Below are 20,200 nucleotides of genomic sequence, written 5' to 3' on the forward strand. Positions count from 1 at the left end.
CACAGCATCACAAATGACGCAGAACATTCTCCTCTAATAAGTGGTTAGGATTATACATTTTGCAGAGAGTACTAAAGAACAAACATTTTCAGAAACAAGCCACAATAAAAAATGTACTAAATGTGAACTTCTATTTTTATTTTTTTTAAGATTTTATTTATTTATTCATGAAAGACAGAGACAGAGAGGCAGAGACACAGGCAGAGAGAGAAGCAGGCTCCATGCAGGAAGCCTGATGCAGAACTCGATCCCAGGACCCCAGGACCCCAGGACCACAACCTGAGCCAAAGGCAGACGTTCAACCACTGAGCCACCCAGCTGTCCCTAAATGCAAACTTTTAACAGTTGCAAATCCACAAGCTAAGATATCTCTTCTTGTAGAAAAAGACAAGTTTGGCTTCCACTTCCCATCACTTCTCTACCTTGAGACTAGAGCTATCTTTTCAAAAGAAATATCTGACCATTCCATCTCCCTGATTTTGAATTTTGTTAATGGATACCCAGTATCCTCAGAACAAAGACAATTATTTTTCCATGATCACAAGGTCCAAAATGATTTTGTTCCAACCCATCATCTCCACTCTCACTTCACACCATGCTCCTCCTTGCTCACCCCTCTTCAACCACCACAGCTTTTTTCATTTCCCCTCAGACAATTTGTCCCCACAGCCTGGAATATTCAACTCCCTCAAAGATCCTCGTTCATACTGCAGGAGAATAGATCATTAATTCAAGGAAGCCTCCTCCTAACTTCCTTACCTAGGCCAAATCACCCTTTATGTGGCCCTCATGACTCAGTCCCACGTTATTCACAGCAGCAACTCACATTTGTTTAAAAGATTATTGGAGTAATAGCTTATGCTTCCAAATTAAATCTTGAACTCTGTGAGGGCAGGGACCATGGCTGTTTTTTCCTTTCACTTATGCTCTTAATACCATCCACAGGGGTACGTCCTACGAGATAGGCAGTATGTGTCTTCTATTCCAAATGACCCTTCCCTAGAAATCAAGTAAGCTGAAACCATAAGTTACATAAGAAGTCATTAAAACTCAGGAAAGAAGAATTAAAATTTTAGCCACAAGGGCTAAAGTTGCTCAGCATTTTCTTTTTGAGGAAGAAATAAAGTACATATATATTTATAATAAAACATTTAGAGTTGGTAACTGAATATATTTATAATTATATTAATAAAGGTATACATGCCTGTATTTTTAAATTTAAATTCTTTTTCTGGGATAAAAGGACTATTATTTAAAAAAAAAAAAAATGTGGGTTGCCATATCCAATCCATCCAGATACTTCCATAAAAATGCTTGCAATTGATAGACCCAGTATTCTTAACAGAATATTGCTGTCAAGTTTCTGTTTTCAAAAAAAAAAATTAAAATGAGATAATCAATAGTCCTTGCAGAATGTTGCTTTCTCAGACAGGAGTTCTTTACCAATAGGCATAGTAACTATGTTTGATTGAAAGTATGGCTTTTTTTTACAAATAATACAATGGCACAATTAATGTTCCATGGCTATACTCACAGTGTTTTTTAGAGAAACTATGAATCCCAATCTCACTAACTTCTTGTCCTACTCATCTTACTCAATGCTATGGCCAAAGTTCTAACTGTCAAGACATAGAACACACAGAGGTGACTTCAAGGACCATTTCTAAGGAGAGCAGAGATCTTTGAACATATCAGCTCCAGGAAGAATGTATATGAATGACAGACTCTATATAATTCCCCTTCCAATAGGTATATATCATTCAATCATGCTAGAAGTTAGAGGTTAAGCACATAAAGCCGTTAAAAGTGGCTGAAATCATCAGTCTGGTGAATTGATGTTTCTAATAGCCACTATTCATGTGAATCCACCCATGCATTCATATTTTATTCATTCCTCTGTACTATGCTCAAATCACTAAGAACTTATTTTCTGCCCTATATCTGAGAAACCTGCTCTAATGTTCAGCAATGGAAATGGATTATGTTATAAGGAAAGTTCAGAGCTCATCAAACTGTTAGGATCAAATCCGCGGCCTGGTCCGCTATGAAGGATTTTTGCCTGAAGAGACCAAAGGGAATGGGAATCTTAACTGCTAGTTCCTGAATATATTACACACTCTAAAAGTGATGAAGCCCTAGAGTTTTAGAAGCTGATGGAAATGGATCCTTGTCAGTTCTATCCCCAACCAAAGGCAAATGCACGACTCCCAATGAAAATCCCTATAGGTGGGCTTCAATGCTTTAAGGCATCTGGGGGGCGTTGGCCTCCTTCATCCTATTCGTAACCAATTTTCTGTACTCTCTTCATGTCCCACTCTCTTATATTCAGATATATTGCAGTGTCCACAATACACAGAAAGTTATTTCCATGCCATCATTCACTGGGTGTTTTCAATGTGAATTTAACCTCTAACACGGCCTTCCGGATTATCCCACAGTCCTAGTCTCAAAACTCACCTGTCAGTGTCACAGCCCACATGCTTTCCCTGCCTTGCTGAGGCCAGAGTCTTGAGCTTCACTTCTTTGGAAGGGATATTTGCCAAAACATAATGGACAGGTTTCCAATTCTCTTGGCCCAATGGATGTGAGTGGAGAGAAAAAGCAGTAGGCCTTATAGGAACTTCCTTACTTCAGCCAAAGGCTGCCACATTTAAGACTTAGCTCTGTAGCTGTTTTATTGCAGTTTTCTATGTCAGCACTCCTGCTGACAGGAAGCAAGTCATGTCTAGACCCCTCAAGCTTGAGTGTCTAGTCCAGGTTATACATAGCTGCTTCCTCCCTCCAACTTATTCGTGATACCCATGGAGTCAGCATATAAAAAGGTGTTTACCTTATTATTTACCAAGACAGGAAAACATCTAAATGTAAAAACAAACTGCACTAGTACAAGTAAAAAGGGAGAATGATTAGGTCACAGTTGTTTTTTTTTTTTCTTTTTTTAATTTGTTCTCAAAAGATATGCTCTCCAAAATCAATTTCTACCCACTCTGATTCTTATGTCAGTGTTCTGACAAAAGCTTTGAAGAAGCCTTAAGAGGTAGGAATCAATATTGAGATTATCCTAACTGGCCTATAAACAATTCCTGCCTTTGCAGCCAAAAGCGCAGGATAAAAGCCACAGAAAGAGGCCATACTTAACTGATTTTTATACAAGAAGCAACAGAGTGTCCATGATAGAGTTGAGAGACATGAAATCTGCTTGTCCTGCTCTAGATCAGTGATTTCTAAATCCTCACTTATACTATACTGAAGGCAAAGCTGGCAGGGGTTTTAGATGGTAAGTGGAAACTCTAAAGTTTATATATTGGACATTTCTTTATTCAACATTTATATAAAACTCATGATAGCTAATTTTACCTATTTGGGTTAAAAAAGAAAAGGTCTTCCCATCATGGGCCACCAGCTTTGATACCCTTCTCATAAACATGTGAGGCAAGATGTCATAACGGCTCTATAAAGTTGGTACTAGCAACGGAGACAGCAAATCCCAAAATGACTTGGAAGAACCTTCAGAAAAGTTTGATGTGGGCCTCTTTGTCACAGATAATTCCTCATCCTTTTCCAAGCCCAGGCCCCCCTCCATATCAGTAGCCATCTCCTTTGGGTATCTAGGCCTCCCTTAATTTTACAAGGGTGAAAACATTTAAAAACTAGAGTGACTAAGGGAGGATTTGTTTAAGAACAGACTAATTCACAGAATCACAGAAGAGGAGGAACACCAGGCCACAGGAAACAGGAACCAGAGCCAACACAGTGGCAGAAATTCATAGACTGTCCCTTGAGACTGTGGCCTGAGGACGGCCAGCTGGGACTGCAGGTCAGCCATCATCCTTGGAGAAGGGTGTGAGAACAGTGGTTTATAGACTGAAAAATCACACCCAAATACCAAGGAAAGATCTCCCCAGGAAGAGATGTTGGTAAGCCAAGCAGAAACAATGTCGACATAGTGCTCCAGAATACAAGTAGCCTTTAAAAAGAGAAAACTGAACCAACATTTACCCCACTTGTGTTCAAGCTGGTGGCTGTAACTTCATTCTGTAAAAGCAAACTGCCCCCTCAAAAGCCAGTTCTCTCCCCAAGTAACTCAAAGTAAATGCAAATTTACTTCGCCATCCTACTATGGGTAGCACTGTCCTTAAAAAAGGAGAGAAAATGAGTGGGAAATATCAGAGAGGGAGACAGAACATGAGAGACTCCTAACTCTGGGAAACGAACTAGGGGTGGTGGAAGGAGAGGTAGGCGGGGGTGACTGGGCGACGGGCACTGAGGGGGGCACTTGATGGGATGAGCACTGAGTGTTACGCTATATGTTGGCAAATTGAACTCCAATAAAATAAATAAAATAAAATAATAAAATAAAATTAATCAATTAAATAAAATGCTAATGCTAGTACGCTAGCAGCACGACAGTATCACCTATAAGTAAGCATAATAAATTCCACAATATGTATTCAAATAACATTATTTAACAAGATGAAGTGACTCTGTTTCCTTTCAAATGATCAGCCATCTAAGAATGATGGTTCAAGGCAGCACCTATCACACATAGAGAGAGAGAGAGGCATATAAAAAAAAGGCATTCTAGCAGATTTGGCTCAGGTGAAATAAAATTGTTAGGTTCCCCAACAAAGGCATATTTAAATTTGAATGTGACACAGTGAGCCAAGCCTCTTTTACACCATCCCCTGGTGATTTTAGTAGGGTCTCACTGATCACTCTGATACCCCTTGTATTCAACCATCAATAGCCCGAGTTGTCATAATTTTAATCATTTTTGTTAATTATTTGATAATTTTTAAGAGCAGAAAATGATGAGAAAGTATAAAAATATACCATTTAATGCGAACTTGTATAGCTGGACTGGAAGAAACAAAAGATAAATGTTTTGATCGTCTATCCAGGACATTAAATTTGGGGGAAACAATACTGGTAATCTTAGGGTTTTATGTCCCTAGTCTTCTTATATTGTACTTTCTTTACTCTTTTAATTTTTATTTACTCTGACAAATTGAATTGAACACCCAGATGCTTTATCTTGATGAATAAGAAATGGGCTGTATTATGAGTGAATCTTTCTCATTGTTGTTAACCATTCCCAGTAATTCAAAAATTATGTAAATAAAATTATTTCTAGCAAATTACAAATGCCTGTGTATCTCCAGTTACTGAATTGGTAAAAGATAAAGCTGAAGAAAGTGGTATGCTATTTTTTTGCACCAACTCTCACCCTTCAGGAGCCTCTATTCAAAACTAATTTTTTCCCAAGAAAGCTGAGCAACACTTCTCTTAAGAAGAAAGTGAAAATCTAATATTTATAACTAGAAAACAAAAAAGCAAACTTATTTTATTTTCTGTTAGATATATACAGGAAAAAACCCTTAACTGTTCCTTCCTAGATGCCTGACAACCTGAAAACTAGCTGAATATAACAAAGAGACACATAAGAAAGAGTAAATGCCATTACTTTCTCATATCTTTACACGACTATAGGATTTTCTCCACCAAAAATATGGCTTAACTGTGCTGAGCATGGTGATTTTATTGACAATGCCACAGCTATCATATTCAACACATGCCTTACTTGCCTGAGTACCTTGACATAGCTTAAAATCTATGGATTTTTTTTTCATTATATAAAGGTTTTCTTTGCTTTTATGTACATCTGACAGCTGTCAGTCTTTCTGACATATTTAAGAAACCCGTAGTCATAATTCCACACACATTCTAGAAGTATATTTTTCATCTGTTTATCCTATCCAACATCAAAAAAGATACTAATAAACTATCAACTAATCACTTTTAAGCAGCTCCTTCATAAAACATAATAATCTTTTCAATAATTATATTAATTTCCACCCCTATAATTTGCATGTGCTCTTTTTTTTATTTTTAAAAGGGTTACCATCATGATAATGCCTTTTTTCTAGCCTATCTAGTTTATTAAGCAACTATTTTCTAACCTACTAGCTGGCTCCAGATAGTTTATTAATACTATCCCTTCTCTTTGATCAATTTTTTTTTTATTTCCATTCTATGAAACTGTGATATGCCAAGAAATGCCAGAGTTTGGGGGATAACTCTGGTTGAAAAAAGTGGAAAAAAAAAAAAAAAAAAAGAAGTGAACAAAGTCAGGAAGATAAAACATTTTGTGGTAATGGCCTATATTTACCTTTCATTTGAAAATTTCCAAGGAAAGGTCAAAAGGTTTATTGTTCTAGACAGCAACAAGCAATAGGGCTTTTATCAATAGCAATGTTACAGTAGCTATCTACTGTCTGTGGGCCATAATGAAATTTTAAAAATCTATCTTTAGTAATCACTGATAAATTGCCTAAGTTTGTTAATTTAATCATTCACTGATTGATTCAGCAAAGAACTATTTATTGAGGGCATATGGTTATCAACACTAGACTAAACTACCCTCAAGATTACTGTCTTACCAGAGAGAAGACAAATTATGACAATATGCATGATAAATAAGTGAAAAATAAATGAGTTATGAAAGTAGACCAGAGAACGGAGAAATTACCTCTATAGACAACAAAGAAGTTGTCACAGAAGAGGAAAACACTAACCAACCTCTTAAAAATTAGGGTCTGCTGGGAAGAAAATAATACAAAAAGAAGTGCATTCAAAGTAGAGAAAATCCTGTGTTCAAGAGCATATAGCAGCAAGTCATTATCACCTCCACATAATGTGATTTGGGTGAAACTGCAGGAGATGATGCTGAAGAAGTCAAGCCCATATTGGGAAGATCTTTGCAAAACAAAATTAATTAATTTCTTTAAAAGACCTGTTTTAGAGATAGGAGGGCATAAAGGAATTTCCAAAGAGGATATAGCTGGTATATCACAGCTAATTTTTAGAAAAGTAAAACAATCTGTGTGGCATGGACAGATGGGAGGGAGAAAAAGACCAAAAGCAGAGAGGTCACCTAGGGTATCATTACATTTGACAAGAGAATATTGAAGATATAGATGAAGGCAGTGCGCCAATAGCCTTGGACACGATCACAGCCACACCATTCATATAGAACTCTGGCACAACGCACTGTCCTCCTCTCCAGCATGACTATTCAGGAACTTCAGCATCGGAGTAACTCATGGAACACCTTCAGCTTTCAGACCTCTGAACTTGTCATCTCCAAAATTCTGCGTCCTCAGCCACACAAGTCCAAACACTACATTTACATATAACTGGGCTGCTTCTGATTTTTTTCATTTCTCACTCTCCAGACAGCATCACTGGGCACTATGCTCTCCTCATCCAGTAGTATTTCTTCAATCGATGCTTTGACCACAAAATTGCAAATCTATGGACCTTCCTAAGTTTTCACTATCTATATCGCCACGCTCTTATCTTCATTTGCTTTCATAACTAGTTTAAATTTCATGCTCTGATGGCGAATTTTATATGCTGATGACTGGGGTAAGAAGTGCTTAACATTATTTCTGGGTATGTCTATGAGGATGTTTCCAGATTGTACTGGTATTGGCATCAGTAGACTATGGCCCTCTCCAATGTGGGTGGGCATCATTCAATCCACTGAGGGTCTAAACATTAAAAAAAAAAAAAAAAAAAAAAAGATGGCAAAAGGGATAATTCAGTTTCTTAGCCTGACTGCTGAGCTGGAACACTGGTCTTTTCCTGACAGGTTATTCTGGCTCTCAGGCCTTTTGACTCAGACTGGAACTGCATTATTCATTTTTCTCGTTCTCCAGCTTGCATTCAGCCTCCGTAATCATGTAAACCAATCCTGCATACATACATGTATCTTTCTCTTTTTCTGTGTAAGGGGAGATAATAGAAATGGGCGTGTGTGTGTTTAAAATTTCCTATTGTTCTGTTTCTCTGGAGAACCTGACTAATGCACAAGGTTAATCACTGTATCATTCTCCTTAAAACCTCCTCACACTCTTCTACAGACCAGCTCTGAGCCCAGTTTTCTTACCCTCCCAAATCTAGTTCTCAGCAGTTTAATATTCTTGAGTAAAATACAGATATACACTCATTATTTGCCATTTAAACACAACAATTGAGTGGCTCAGGGATTGGGCATCTACCTTTGGCCCAGGGCGTGATCCTGACATCCTGGGATCGAGTTCCCTGAAGGGAGCCTGCTTCTCCTTCTGCCTTTGTCTCTGCCTCTCTCCGTATCTCTCATGAATAAATAAATAAAATCTTAAAAAAAAAAATGAACACAACAATCTATTTAGCAAGTATTTGTGAAGTGCCTATTATAAGCCAGACACTGTTCTACGCCTGAGAAATACAGAAATAAATAAGACAAAAGCCATGCCCTGCTGGTTTTCTCATTCTAACAAATTAAATCTATACACAAAAGAGGCAGATGAAAAGTAAACACATAAAACAATTTTAGTTAGCTATAAACATATAAAAAATTCAAATCAAGGTAAGTGGTGGGAGATTATGATGGGAAGGAAATTGGATTGGGTCATCAGGGGAAGTCTTTCTGCAGAGAAAAAATGAGGACTAGGTACTAAATGGTGTAAGGGGGGCACCTGGGTGGCTCAGATGGTTAAGCAGCTGCCTTTGGCTCAGATCGTGATCTCAGGGATCTCCTGGGATGGAGCCCTGCACCAGGTTCCCTGCTCCATGGGGAGCCTGCTTCTCAACCTCTTTCTCTGTTGCTACCCCTGCTTATGTGCTCTCTCATTCTGTCTCTCTCAAATAAATAAAAAATAAAATATTTTAAATGGTATAAGGAACAAATACTATGAAGACTGAAGAGAAGAGCCATGAAATGTCTCCTGCTTTACTCAGTGTGCAAGGCAAGGCTCTTCAGAGCCCTTACTATGGCCTTCCAGGCCCTAAACCATGGAAGGTCCTTGTCACTTATCTGACCTAGTCTTTTTGTCTTTCTTCTTACTTACTCTGGTCTAGCCACGCAAGACTACTTGGCTAGTCCAGGAAGGAAGGGTATGCTGCCATGTTGGATACAGAGCGGCTGTTTCCTCCACCGAGAACACTTGTCCCCAGGTATTTGTGATGCTTTTTCCATGAGGCCTACTTAGAACAATCTCTGACACACAATAAGTGCTATACAATTGGTAGGAATTGATTTTTTTTTAAATAATAACTTAATCTTCATTTTGGTTGCATCCACTAGTTTAATAAGGAAGTTTAGCCTTTTAAGGACTTCCCAACCTTCTTCCTGGCAATGGAGGCAGGCAAAAAAGGAATCCCTTTACTGCACACTTCTACATTAAAAACCAAAATAAACAAGCACTTTACAAACAAAGAAATCACATACATGGTATGCTTTTAATCTAAAGATCTTAATTTCGAGACCTCTGGTCTAAGGTCTTCACCTTTGGAAAACCATGTTCAATCATACCATTTCTGCTTTGTGTCACATCACATTGTCCCCTTAAGGCAAATGAACACAGTGTCTACTTACTGTTTGAAGGGAATGATGGAAAAGAGAAAATATACGAATAGTGAAAAAAATAGAAATAGGTTAGAATCTCAGAATCTTAGTCTGCCACTATAGATTTTACAAGTTGTTTCATGTACCAAACGATTACCCTAGAAGTTCCCTGAAACTCTGGTGTGTCAGGAATAGACAAGTGAAAAGCCTGTGCAGTTCATCAGGAACTTTAACCACCTACTTTACATTATTTTTTATTAATTATAGTGCAGGTATAACAGTGTTTCTTAAACTTTAAGGGGGGGGGGTGTCTTGTTAAAAAGTTAAAATTGATTAAGCATTTTGGGGGTGGTACCTGTGGTTTTTAATTTCTAACAAACCCTCAGGAGGCTGATACTGGTCCCTGGACCTTAATACAAGCTTGGTTTAGATATGTCTTTCCCAACAGAGTCTATATAATTGTTCTATGTACTGTACCTTGATGTACGCATGTTAAAATTTATTTCAAAGAATAATTAGAAAATTTAAAAATGACTAAGGTGCACCTGGTTAATCAGAATTGGTTTGAAATGTATCTATACTTTTGGATTACAGTCCTCAATATTGCACAATGGATTACTCAATTCTACATTTTCAACACAGAACTGGAATTTGAGTTGTATACTTTTTAAAGACAAATGGTTAGTTGAATATATTTAGGAAAAGACGTTTTAATCTTTTCTTATTTAAAAACACATTAGTGAGAGAAAATACTTCCTCTCACATACACACATAGCAACAAAACAATTAACAGTTTTGTTTGTTGTTTATTAAATTACAGCCTTAGTAAAATTTTAACTGGAAGGCATGCCCTGGCATTTGAAATAAACAAACATAGTGAAGTACTTACCACCTTACACAGCAATTACTATTACTGAGCTTATCATCTCAGCATGGAATACAGGATAACATTTTTAAGATTAAAATCAAGGTTTACATTTGCTTCAACGTGGATGGAACTGGAGGGTATTATGCTGAGTGAAATAAGTCAATCAGAGACGGACAAACATTATATGGTCTCATTCATTTGGGGAATATAAAAACTAGTGAAAAGGAATAAAAGGAAAAGGAGAAAAAATAAGTGGGAAATATCAGAAAGGGAGACAGAACATGAGAGACTCCTAACTCTGGGAAACGAACTAGGGGTGGTGGAAGGGGAGGTGGGCGGGGTGTGGGGTTAACTGGGTGACGGGCACTGAGGGGGGCACTTGATGGGATGAGCACTGGGTGTTATTCTATATGTGGACAAATTGAACACTAATAAAAAATAAATTTAAAATAAATAAATAAATAAATAAATAAATAAATAAATAAATAAATAAAATCAAGGTTTAGGGGCACCTGGGTTGCTCAGTTGGCTAAGCAACTAACTCTTGATTTTGGCTCAGGTCATGGTCTCAGGATGGAGATCCAGCCTCGCCCTGGGCGTGGAGCCTGCCGAAGATTCTCTCTCCCTTTCCCTCTCTGTCCCTCCCCTCTCCACTCCCTCGTGTGTGCATGCACTCTCTCTCTCTAAAAGTAAATTAAAAAAAAAAACAAAAAAAAACACCAAGGTTTATATAAGTTCTTCTGTGAAAACTCTAAGTTAATAAAATAAGAGTTTATTTTGTAAAGTTTATCATCAGAGATAGAAACCATACCTCCTGTCCACGTGTCTTTTATTGCAATGGTTAAAGCAAAAGGGTATTCACTAAATATTTCCTTGGCACACAGCTCCCACCCAGGGTAACAAGTATTATAACTTTTATTTACATAAAACAAGAGAAAATTATTGTAGCAGTTTGTGTACACTATCTTAGTGCAATTCCTCTTGAAGAGAAGGAATAAACAGCTTCATACCAGCTAAAAATCAGACCAAAAGTTGGAGAGTAGTTGATTTCTTTGTCACTTATTTAAATCTTGTTAAAAACAGAAATACTGCAAATTGTACATTTTTAAAGCTGTACCTGTCCAACGGATTTCTTTTGGCCCTTTGGAAATTGCTCACATTCTCCAAGCTCAATAGACTTTTAGGTATCAGTAGCATTTGACAATTTTTTTGTTTGTTTGTTTGTTTGTAAGGAATCCCTAGGATACACCAACTCTTTGCTCACCTGATTTGTTCCTCTTAGCATTCTGGACTCAAGTTAAGAACCATCCTTCCAGTTTTCTGTACTGTTTCCTATACTTCAGCTGACATTTTTTATTCTTGTGGCCACACTGGAATTTCATATGTATTTCAGATAGCCACCTGTATCATTGTGTTAAAATAAGTTGTTTACACATCTCTAAGTAACCACCAGGCTTCCCTAAGGCAGTCCCTGGGACAGCCCAGATTTCTCTCTTATCTACTTCACCACGTGACTACAATATAGACTCTAGCAAGGTGGTTGACTGGGGAAAGGACTGGGTGAATCAATAGTACATTTCCTCTTCAACACATGGACTTTTAAAACACTTAAAATATGGCCACATCTAAGTTTAAATTATCGCCTGTATTATGCCATATAATCCTCACCATATTTTCAAGAAAAGGGAAAAATTATTAATTCTACCAAATAAATGTGGAAACTGGGCTCAAAATGTTAATTAATATACTCAAGTCACGTAAGCAGTAAACGATGAAGCTAAAATTAGAACTCAGACCTCTTGGATTGTACACCCTGTGATAGTAAGAGGTGGAAAACTTGAAATGGAACATTTGTCCAGGGAAAATTCAGACTCACATTGAGATATTTCAGACAAATCTGAGCCTGTGAAATACCTAAAAACCACTATCTGCAAAGATCTTCTAGACCCTGTCACCTGTCTGATATATTTTAACCCTCAGCCGATCTTGCAACTTTGTTCTCACGCCAATTTGAGCATTTCTAAACTTGGTCAGACTCTATTACTTATGAGGTTGCAGGTTTTTTCTGTGTTCTATAAAATTCACAAACCACCAATTTACCTGCACTTCGGAATTCATAATATACAACGAGGCCAAAAAGGAGGGAAAAAAAAAAAACACAGGAACAATATAATTTCACTGGGTTTCATGGTTTCCTGTTATATGTTTCTGTTAGAAAATTTTTATTTGTAACCTGGTGAACTACAGCTAGCAGTTGTTAAGCACATTCATTTAATAAAAAGATATTAAATAAAATGTATTACTGAAACAGGTACCACATATAAACTATATTGCTATTCACAATATTTCATTACATACCATGCTAACAAAGAAAACTGAATAAAAGAATAAAATATACCATGAACTTGCTATTTTTATCCATTTTGTATGGGTGATAGCCTATTAGTAGTTTTGAATAACTAACAATAATCCCATTTATACAAACTGGATTTTCACTCAATAAAAAACGATAGAACAGAATTCAGCTTACCATGACTATAAGCAAAGCTGGAGTATATAAATATAGTACAGAAACCATTTATGTGCAGCTTCACATTCCACACTATTAATGAAAAGAGCTATTGATTATCCAGAATAAAGGACACAACAGTCAGTAGCACTTTAGGTTACTTTTTCAGAAGAGGTGATGGGTTTTACTAAGCCTTTCAAAATCATCCATATGGTGTTTTATTAAAAACATAAGCAACAGGATTGATCCTATGTCCTTCTCAAAGGAACATGACTGCTTCTTCCCTTCTACAAATCACCATCTTATACCAAAATTTATAGGAAGACAAACATTCACAAACCAAGTGAAAAATATGGTTCCCCCTCCTCTTAGCCAAGATTAATAAAATTTATCAAGCCCCTTATGATGAACACCATGTGTTATAGATCTCTATGTGTCACGGGTGGGCACAGAGAGAACCCAGAAGAAACAAAATGCATCACTTCTAACTTTGAGAAATAGGACCATAATAAGATAGAATGAATGGACATGAACTCCATGATTAGGCAAAACCAACCAGGAAGAGCTCAGTGGCTAGCCTGTATGCATGGTACAGGTATGCCTCCTTGAATCCACCCAGGGATCCCATTGTTTCTTGGGCCTCTGCTTTGTGTTGCCAAAAGTGCTATCAGTGAGGGCAAAGCACATACTCTCAGCGTTGAACTTTTCTGTGAACTTGGTCATGATCTCAGTCTTATGAATAAAATATGCTAAGCAATTGAAAATGAATGATTCCAAGTGTTCAGGTAATTAGAAAAATGTTTTCATTCCAAAGACAAGTGTGGGAGAGAAGAGAAGCCATCAAACTCACGTTTTCTGGAAACTCCACAATTTTAAACAGAACTTTACACAGAAAATAAAAAAATACAATAACCTGGCATCTTTTAACTCAGTATTTAGTAGCAATTTAATGGTGGTGGGCTTCAGTGAGGACTCTCATTCGGGCTTTATTACTTTAATAAAACAACTTTAGTACATTTACTATTCTACAGCAGTACTTTATGATGAGTTACCGAAAGTAAACTGCCCTTGTCAAAATAAATAAAGTACATCTCTGGATTCCACATTCCTGATTTTATAATGTTGCCTTTTAATGTTCATTGCTACTCATTTGCACAATTTAGTCACCTCTCGGGAATTCTCAAGTCATTAGTGTGAATTAGTATAGTATTAGGAATAAAATGACAGATCCTTCTACGAATTTTTAAAGAAATGCACTCTTAGGCACAGATTAATGGAAGTAATGTGTCTCCTACATTTACAGCTCCCACAATGAGAGCAGATGGGTCACAAATACACTTTTCCTAAGTGGTCATTTTTAGTGGCAAAACTGCCAACACAGCAATATTCTCAGTCCATTTTTCCACACAAACTCATAGGAAAACTCAGTATGTTGTAGCAGAAACAATCCTGAAGAGACATTGGATAGGAGGGTTGGTGCTGCTCTGGCATCGTCTACGTGACTCCAGGCATCATACGGTTCCTTCATCTGTCCTGAAATGGTGCCTTCTACATTGTATATTCTCTTGAGTCAGGAATATCCAGGCAGGCAACGTATAGAGAGCTGATAAAGTACTTTGTAATTTATAGACCTCTTTCCTATAAATAACATTTCATTTTCACAATGGGAAAAGCCCATGCCAACGTGGGAAAACCGTAGCACATCCAAGAATTTTATCATCTACGACCAAATTGCTAGCAAGTGCCAGAATCAGTACCAGAACTTACATACCCTAAGTCCTCATGGGTCTATTGATGGATAAGAAAGCAATCTTAGCTCATTGGACCACAAAGATTTCATGTTTCAGGAAGACTGGGGTTAGGAAGGCACCTCAAGACATCACTAACACACACTCCCTTCTGAAGTAATACACCCCTCACCCCACCCAAATAAACTTGCCTAATCTTTAAGGATGTTGTTTTTTAGGACTAATAACTTTCAGAATCACCCTAAGCTAGTTTGTTTTTTGTTTTATTTTCCTTTTTTTATGATTTTATTTATTTATTCATGAGAGACACAGAGAGAGAGAGAGAGGAAGAGACACAGGCAGAGGGAGAAGCAAGCTCCATGCAGGGAGCCTGATGTGGGACTCGATCCCAGGACTCCAGGATCATGCCCTGAGCCAGAAGGCAGGTGCTAAACCTGCCACTGAGTCACCCAGGGATCCCCTTGTTTTTGTTTTAGTGCTCTTGCTAACTCTTCTAAAGCATCACTGTTAAAAGTCTCTTTGGAGAGGCTATTAGCCCCAAATTTAATGCATGGTAATTATAAAAATTCTAAATTCTTAATATAATCCTTATTTACTTTAGCTTAAACTATTTTCAATTATGTAACACCTAAGATGTTGAAGCTATATTCATGTGTCACCAAGTATATGATAAGCTATTGTGGTAAGCCTAACAGAAGGGAGGGGATATAAAATGGGACATTTTAAATGAAATCTAATTACAGATATTAAATATGAAAGTAATGACTACTTTCTTATTATCATTCTTTAACCCAGAGTAAGTACTTATACTGTTCCTTCCTTTGTGATTCTTTGCTCCATTCTCCCTCCACGATTCAATCCAGTTTTTTGCCTGAAGAACTGCTTACTTGGCTTAGGCCCCAGCTAATACATCAGCCCTCAGGTGTGGCTCTCATCGGCAATTAAAGCAAATTTTGTCAACTCCTCTCCTGTGATGACCCAATTTATTCATATTTATTTTTCAAAATTTCCTAGTTTCATTATAACTTATTACTTTACATGTTTCTCACAGCCTTTACTCTGAATTTCTGAACTATGTTTAGTGTGTATGTATTTGAATAGGTATATATGTACGTATTGACTGGTCGATTGATTGGTGGCTAGGGTATACTTAGCACCTCCAACAGAGACTCAGTGGGAGTTTGGAATGAGGGAATAAATTGGATGAGATGACAAAGAATATTTGAAATCTGATGACTAAAAAAGTCAGTAAGTCCATGTAATGAAACTGAGTGTAGTATTTCTTTATAATCCATGAACAACTTGCTGCAGTGGTAGGTGGAAAAAACAGAATTTTAAAGAGGCCATAGGCAAAAGCATTTGTATCTTTCCATGGCAATATAAAGTGCATAGAGATAAATTAATGATTATCATAGTCCATCAAAAGGTACGGTTTTTCCACTTCAAATTATCTCTTATCTCTTCTTGACATAGTCAAATGGATTCACTAATTAATACTAATGAACAGAAATCCTTAGGTGAATCATTTACTTCCCTTTGAAAAGGAGGCTAAATTAACATTAAGATGGGTCAAAAAGTTAGATCCAGAAACTTCAAAAGTGACTGTTTAATTGAGTAGATTTAACTTATCTTCCCATGATAATTGATAGCAAAACCATGCATTTAATTGGAAATCCCCACAAAATAAAAACATACTGAAACCCTACTCCACATATTTTTTTGTAAATCACTTATCTTTTAAGAAAAATGAAGTCACTGATATATTTAGCAATTAATTTTCAGCTGTCATATAATTTAAATCTTTGACAAGAAAAATTGGATAACTTTGATGTTTGACTTCTAAAATTAACCAACGATGCCAGATTTATGCCAGCGTTAAACTGCTCACTGTCAATATATAGACTCTTTACCCTGAATAATTAGTAACAAAGAAGGTCACAAGATGAAACTCCAAAGCAGCATAGCTTTTAAGGTTGTTATCCCAACGTAGATGTGAAAAATCTCTGTAACTATCTCATCAGGTCAGAAGGTCAATGAGCTTTTGTAAAAAGTCACAGAAAGAATGAAAAAAGAAGAGACACGGTAAAACAAAGAAATAAGTAAAATAAGAAATACAAACTGACCTCGGATTTTGATGATTTAAAAGGAAAGAACACAACAACTGGAAGATAAACTCTACATAATAAGTACAAAGGGGAGGAATCCCTGAGACAAGAAAAATCTGGTTGATAGCAAAAATGAAACTAGTCAACCTACCCCCCCCCCCTCATCAATGATCAGGATCGGGCTCATCATCAACCCTGTGCGTTCTCGGAACAAAAGCAGACAGGTAGAATCTTCAAAAGCTATGAAACCTCTGGGAGTTGGGGGAGGGTGCAGAAAGAAAGGATACACGCCTCTTATCCTTAGAATGCATTAGAAAGAGATACCCTTCACTTCCCAAATTCGGGACCCAGGGCAGGACCCTGAGAATAAAATAGAGCTGATATTACAGAGTAGTGATGGCCAACATGGGTAGTGGGAGAGGCTGAGGTGCCAGGACACAGAGGAGAGAAGGCTACATCGCCGAAAGTACACATAGGCAGCCCCTATCAGCTGTAGCACAAAGGATTTGTAGAAACTCAGAGACACACTTCTGAGTTCAACTCCTCCCGTCACTGACTAGTTCTGTGTGCTTGTTCCAATTATAGGACTCAGTAAACCTGTTTTCTTAACTGAAGAATATGAATATCAACCAAACTTAAAGAATTTATTTTTACCAGAGTTTCCTGGAAAAGTAGAAACCACTTGATGTGTTCTAGCATGAAGGGTTTAAGACAAAGAATGAGAGATTTACTCAGCCATGGTAAGGGTTGGGGAGGAAAGGTCGCAAAAGCCACCCTCATGACCTCAGCCCAGGGTACTGAGGAGCATTCTTGCTGAGCATTCTTGAGTCACCGGGTAACTCCAGCAAATATATGGAAGCTCCCACTGACCCTCTCTGTCTGCAGCAGTGAGAGGGTGGTTCTTAGGAACCAACCAGGAAACGAGGGTTAATGTCTCATCTGCACAGCTTCTGGCTGAAACTGCTTTTAGAGAATCATGGCCTCTCCTTGCTTTTGCCTTCCTAGTCAGGTGAAAATACTTCTCATTGGTCTGGGTCAACCGGAAACCAATAGGGAGAGGCATTCTAAAAAATGAAGGCTTTGTCTTGTCTTCATGGCAGAGGAGACCTCAAGACGACATGATGATGATCCAACCACCCACCTAAATGGAAAGAGGACTCAATTAGGCTACGCATGATAATAGTATAGTAAGTAGTGGTACTGCCACCATCATCACCATTTCTAGAGGCCAGAAAAAATGGTTGGGCAACATTGACTGTTTGAGACTATGCCTTAGTATTTGGTTCTAGGCACAGATAGTCTCTTCCAGGAAAAAAAAAAAAAAAAAGAGTCTAGTGATCCCTCAAGGAAAAAACAATTACTTATTTCTCCATACTTTGAATTATTTCCCAAAATGTTTTGTGGTGACGCATATAACTTATATAAGGAGAAGTTAACATTTTAGGGAGAAAAAGGTAAGTGGCAAAGGAAGGCAGGGAAGCAGGGAGGGAGGGAGGAAAATGTGAAAGCAGCTTTGATTTTAGTGGTTATGCTCCTTGGACTCAAGTTCAAGCCAAAAGCTTTTCCTCCTTGTTCTACGGTTGCTCATAACTGACGTGCCTAATCACTGGAAAAGCACCTATTGTATCTTTAATTAGCAAGGAATGTGACAATGAGAAGGCTGGATTTGGTTAACAGCTTAGAAAACAGAATCAAGCACAAGGAAATAAAACATCTAATTGGTAAAAATCACTGACAATTCAGCAGGTTGACATCACATATGCCTCACGTGCTGCAAATTTTAACAGAGGAACTATAACGTCTTGACAGAATAGGAAAGCTGATCATCAACAAAAACCAAAACATTATTGAGCCTCTCTGATGCACACGACTCTGTGCCAAAGAAGAAGTGATGACAATGACAGCCAGAGGCAAGAGATACAACCGATGATCCCTAACAGCACAAATCAGCTCATGCCACGTGCCTACCAGCTGGCCTAGCACAACAGTGAAGACAAGGATGCGGTCTCTGAGATCAAGACCCAAGAGTGGTCCTCACTCAGAGTCAAACAGAGCGAGAAAGTAAGTTCAAACTTCTTTGAAAGAGAGCAAGAAACAAGGGGAAACAAAAACAAAGTGACTGGAAATGTTCCCAGAGTCCCACAAGTCATAAAGCTGTCCACACATACACTCCGTGGAGTTAGTCACTGGGAGGGTCATCATCAATCAGGATGGTCACGCTGCAAGACTCCCTTAGCGGAAGTTAAGAGGAAAAATAAAGACCTAAATAATGCCATATATCAAGCCCGTGAATCTGGGAACAGGATGGTAAAAGTTGCATTTATGGTACAAATTAATCCAAATGACCAAGGAGGGCAAATGTTTGCCACATGTACGCTATGTGTCCTAAAGTACCTGTGACCATGCATAAAATAGTGGCACAACTCGCCAGAAAGGTCATCCTGTTCACGCTCACTGCAGTCTCTTCCCTTCACCTGTCCAAAATGTATCCCTCCATGCAGGTTTGCCACAGGCCAATATATTCAACACTGTTCCCAACATGAAGACATTTGATTCACTTCTGTTCTCAGGCCCTTTGATGAACATTAAGGTGTTTTTCTTCCTAGCACATTCTGACACATTCTCACAATGGACTAAACTGGCAATGAGGACTTCACTGGGTTGTAACACCTAATAGATTAGGAAAAAAAAAAATCGGGTCATTCATTCAACAATCACTCAAGAGGCGCCTTCAATGTTCTAGCTCTCCCCTTGGTTACTCGCACTGCCGTGGATTTAAGCTACTCTTCTAAACAAACAATACCAGCTTCCCATTGCTTTCAGAGTATAAATATCACACTGTGACTTTCAAATTCTTCTACTCCATGTCCCCAGTGTATCTTTCAGACACATATTTGAGAACAAATCTCAAACAGCACATTCTTCATTGAACATTTTCTTATTTCTCCTAAACTAAATGTGGCTCTTCCTTACACAAAATATCCCTCCTTCTCTTTTAGAGAACATCATGCCTGTCTCATTTCCAATTAAATGCCTTTTTTGTGGTAAACTTCCCTCAAATCTCAGTGGATGACAACATCCTGAGTCATGTCTAGGAGGGTCCTTTGCTGAATTTGACTGTTCTCATTTATGTGTCTGCACTCAGCTAGAAAGTGAGCTCAGCAGGAAGGTCCCAAATGGCCTCATCTATGTCTGGCAGCTAGTGCTGCTACCAAATGGTATGCACCTCTGTTTCCTTCAACATGTCCTTCCATCTTTCTGCAGGAGAGATGGTCTCATAGCAGCATTCCAAGGTGACAAAGAAAGACACTGCAAGATATCTTGAGGCCTAGACTCTGGAGATCACGTATCTGTTCAGCTACGTTGCATTAGAAACAGCAAGTCAAAAAGCCTCCTGTGATTCAAGGAGTGGTAAAAGAGACTATTTCTTGATGGGAGAAACTAAAAAGAATTTACAGCCATATTAAATCTATCACAATATGTCCTCTGGTTATATAATTACTTATGATCTTCCCATATTCACATATTGACATTTATCTGTTCTCAGGATCCTTAAAAGTGGGGCACCTGGGTGGCTCA

At 37.9% G+C, this 20,200-nt stretch overlaps 1 long non-coding RNA gene across 1 annotated transcript in view; it reads right to left on the minus strand.

The window, feature by feature from the left end:
* Positions 1-20,200, minus strand: part of LOC144292707 (uncharacterized) — a 472,395-nt gene that overhangs the window by 342,227 nt on the left and 109,968 nt on the right. The gene's annotated exons all lie outside the window — the stretch shown is intronic.

This window comes from Canis aureus, chromosome 2 (assembly GCF_053574225.1).
Source record: "Canis aureus isolate CA01 chromosome 2, VMU_Caureus_v.1.0, whole genome shotgun sequence".
Taxonomy (NCBI): domain Eukaryota; kingdom Metazoa; phylum Chordata; class Mammalia; order Carnivora; family Canidae; genus Canis; species Canis aureus.